We start from the raw sequence: 4,783 nt of genomic DNA on the forward strand, positions 1-4,783 counted from the left end.
GACCTCCAAACTAGGGTTCAGACAAAATGACATATAATCTTTCACCATAAAAAATAACTTTCCAAGAAACACTAGCCCTTGGATTCATCATGAAAGTTGTTTGGAATGTCATTTTGAGTAAAGTTTCTCTTGGAATCATTTTCATATGACAAAAATTGTAGGATATAGGGTCTAGAGAACCCCAGTTTTGACTAGTTGACTTTCTCTGGTCAACCACCATGAACCAACTTGCTAGCTTGATATTATATTGACTTTTGGGACTCATGGAGGATCATATATGTGTAACATAATGAAATATGAATTATCCCATGAAATATTTGATCAATTGATGAAGAAACTTGTTGAAGAAGTCACACAAGATACCTAGATGAATTAGGGTTTCCAAGGCAGACAAACTTCAAACTCTTGATGATTTCTTGATCAAAGTGATATGTCAAGATCATGGGGATCCATATATGATGCCTAGAACCAATGAAAACCAATTCTTGATTGCACTCCTTGCATTGAGGGTCTTAAACCCTAGATATAAGTTTGATGGAGCATAGATGAGCACACACATTACCTACAAAAGAGTTAAACTATACATTGACATATTTTTGGTATTTTGGTTAGTAAATAAAAAACAAAGTATGATACATCAAATGTGCTTGGTGATCTCTCCCAATGCAAAACCCAATGAATGAGGGGTAAGGAGGATGCCAAGGTGTGATCCCAATGCCAATGCATATGATGAGATGGCATGAGGGGTCTTAAGGTCAAAATTGGGGTCTTACAACTATCACAACAAATCAAGGACCGGTGTTTACTGGTCGAAAAGTCAAGGAGTTTGCTAAGGAAATGGGGTTCAAATTATTGACGTCTACACCTTATTACGCTCAGGCTAACAGTCGGGTCGAAGCAGCGAATAAGGTAGTGGTCGGGTTAATTAAAAAGCATGTGGGGAAGAAGCCAAGGAATTGGCATAAGAAATTGGACCATATTTTATGTGCGTGTTGAACTTCCCCTAAAGAGGCTATAAACACTACGCCTTTTCGGCTAACGTATGGTCATGATGCAGCTTTTCCAGTCGAAGTCTACTTGCAGTCAACAAGGATTCAAAGGCACCATGAAATTCCATCTGAATCTTATTGGAATATGATGTTGGATGAACTAGTTGATTTAGAAGAAGAAAGATTAAATGCCTTTGAGTTATTAAAAAGGCAGAAAAAGAGAGTAGAAAAATTGTACAACAAAAAGGTTATAAAGTTAAGTTATTTTCGACTGGAGATCTAGTGTGGAAAGTGATTTTACCCATGGATCGAAAAGAGAGAACATTTCGAAAATGGTACCCTAAGTGGGAATTCCCTTTTCAAATTATTCAAGTTTTTTAGAATGGCGCATACGAAATCAAAGAGTTGGCTGAAGATTGAAGGCTCTTGAGAGTAAATGGGAAATATTTGAAGAAATATAAGTCTGCACTTCAAGAGATAAAAATAATGAAAGAATAATTCATGCATAACATTCGAAGCCAAAATGGTAAAAATTAAACAGATTGCCAAAATGGCCAAGTCATTACATAAAAATCCACAAAGGGCTTAAGAGTCATTACATTAGAATTAAACTGCGGAAGAGACAAACACTTCAAATAAATGCAACCATATCAAAAGGGGGGAGATTATTTCATCTTCTAGTACTTTGACTTTTGAAGTTGTAAGTGTCGTTCCCAGCCAGATTTGTGACAAGTCAGAGTGCCAATTTCTTCTCCCAGCTTTTGGGCTCTCTCCACGTGATGCATGCCAATTTGAACTTTCTTCGCCAGCACTTCTCCATCCAGCTTTAGGAGTTTCTCTTTGTGCTCCTTAGCTTTGACGATTTTGGTTTGCAACTCTTTAATTTGTTGCTCCCAAGCTTCAATGTTTTTGTCACAGGCTTCGACCTCCTTCTTGGTTTTCTCAGAAGCCTTCTCCAACTCATCACTTTTCACAATGGATTTAGTGGATGCTTCCCATTCTTCTGTTTGGGTTTGTGATTTGCTTTGAATTTTGTTCGAAGCTTCCCTTATTCGAGTAAGGTCAGCAATGACACAATCAATCAGCAGCCCCAAATCCATGACAAGATCTGTGACTTCTGGAGAAACATGTCCACATCGATTTGTTTTAGGAGGTCTTTGATCTCGTAGGAGGCAAAAGTACCATTCTCTAAAAGTTGGATCAGATCAATGTCGAAGGCCTTCTCTTTGAGTTTCTGGAGCACTTCGCTACCAAATTGGCTTGTAGTTTGGCCCCCAGACACTATCGAAATGATGGGACTTTTCTATGATGAACTACCCCTGTCACTGGTAATAGCCTTTAGATATTCTAGTGGTTTGCTTCGTTTAAGCATTTCTAACTCTGCAGAAGATAGCACAGTGGCAGTGGCAGACGAATGGGCTTATGGTGTCTTTGGCAGCATCAGCTTTTGGGTTGGTTTTGGGTTATTCTTCTATTTTTCGATCCTCTTGTACATTCTTTTCCTGATTACCATCATCGTTTCCTTCCTCATCCTCGTCCTCTGGGGGTTCTACGTCAAAGATAAACATGGATTGATCCTCTTCTTCTTCATCATCAGGATTCTAACACCCGGATTTAATTTCCGTATTTATTTATTAGGTGTTTATTTTAATTAATCTTATTTGGTGTGATAATTAATTAAATATGTGTTCTGGTAATTATTTAAATTATTTGAACATATGTGTTATTTGAATAATTGAATTTTATGAGTAGAAATAGCAATTGTCTAGTAATGGGCCTAATTAATTAGAATGGGTGGATAAGTGGGTTAAGCCTATTTTGAGTTAAAAAGATAGTAAGGGTTTTAGAGATTAGAGTTAGTTTTATAAAACAAGAGAAGAAGAGAGAAGAGAAGAGAAGAGAAGAGAACAAGGAGAAGAGGAAACTAGAAGAAGATGGACCTAGAGATTTCAGCTATACTAAGGTAAGGGTGGGATTTCAAGTGGTTATGGGTAAACATAATATATGTAATGTATGTGGGTTAGATATCATGAACTTAGGATTTGGGAATTTTGATTTTTGAGAAACCCTAACATGTGTTTATGTTTTAATCCATGAAACTAATGTTTATGTTATGCTATGATGTTTCTATATTGAATTCCATGAATGGGTATGTGTATAAAACATGATTTGGTGTATAATTGCATCTTTGAGTTTCCCTTGAAAATGGTTGATTTGGGATTTTGGTGAAAATTAGTGGAGCTTAGAATCTTGTTTCTATGATCCTAATAGTTGCTATATGATATATATAGGTTGTATAATTATTTATTTCATGAAAAATGATGGATTAATGTGGTTTTATGATGAAAATTCGTGCTGGACAGCACCATTTTCGCAACTGCAATTTTTCTGGTTTTTGACAACATTTTCGCAACAGCAAATTTTCTGGTTTTTGACAGCATTTTCGCAACAGCAAATTTTCTGGTTTTCACAGCCTTTTGAAAAACTTGTAAATTCAATAACTTTTGAACCGTAACTCCGTTTGAGGTGTTGTTTGGACCGTTACGAAACTAAGAATATTATCTAAACATTATATTCATTTTGATAACAGTAGATTAATATTTTATCAAAAGAATCCTACTATGGATGTATGTTGTATGTGTGGTGAATGTGAATGACATGTTTTTTATTGTTTGGCATGTATTGGATGGTTTTAGATGGACTTTGTGAAGAAACATATTACTTGAAATCATGTATGTGATGATGTGAATTGGTGAATTTGATGAATAACATGAATTGGCTTGTTTGCTTTATGTTAATATGTTGTGATGAGATGATGAATGTTATTTGATGTATTGTTTGGGATTGAAGTCATGTTAGGTGTATGTTGTGCAAATGTTGGATGTGGTATGCTTATGTATGATTAAGGTGTTGCGATCATCTTAATTGCCTGAGTCTTGTTGTTGTTGCACACTTACACTAGCATGAGTCTATGAAAGAGACAATGTTGGGTAATCTCGCGTAGATTATTTGCTTGTCCCAAACCTAATGTTGAATGGGTTTTGAAAGCTTAAGGCCGAATCGAGCTTTAGAGGTGGTTATCTAGTCTATTTGAGAGATGCTCGGCAAGCCGGAAATGATAACGGATGGGATCCAATTGCATATCGCATTGAGTCACACATTGAGTTGCATGTGTCGGTGTGAATTGTTGTTTGTGTGATTATGTGATATGATTGTGTGGATATGATTTTCGTAGATATGCGTATACGTGGATTTTAGGTGATCCATTTTATATGAATTGTTGATGTGTTGTTGATGTGATATGTATGCATATTTGTGGTATATGTGATGAAATGGTGACTTGTATACATTATGGAATCATGTGAAAGTTGTATACATATTTGATGATGATTTTTAAATGATGATGGATGATAATATGTACATGAAATCGATATATTGTGAAATATGACTTTTGTACATCGTTTAGTATTTATAAATGAATACTTGTGGATTATTGAGCCATGTCGTATGATGGTAAACATGTGATTCCTTAATAAGATGATATGATGCATGTTTGTATGAAGCGTGACGAATTCTAATAATATATGTATGTTTGTTATACATTTCATATTATTATGTTCTTCTATAATGATTTGAATTCTCACCCTTCTGTTGGAATGATGTTCTATCGCGACATCGATCTGGTGCTTCACACAAGGATTAGATTCGGAGGCTAGTTCTTGTTGTTTTTTTACTAGGTAGTCTATAGTGCTCTGGTCATGTAACACTTGGGTTGATGGGATTACTTGTATTTG

Source organism: Lathyrus oleraceus, chromosome 3 (genome assembly GCF_024323335.1).
Source record: "Lathyrus oleraceus cultivar Zhongwan6 chromosome 3, CAAS_Psat_ZW6_1.0, whole genome shotgun sequence".
NCBI lineage: Eukaryota > Viridiplantae > Streptophyta > Magnoliopsida > Fabales > Fabaceae > Lathyrus > Lathyrus oleraceus.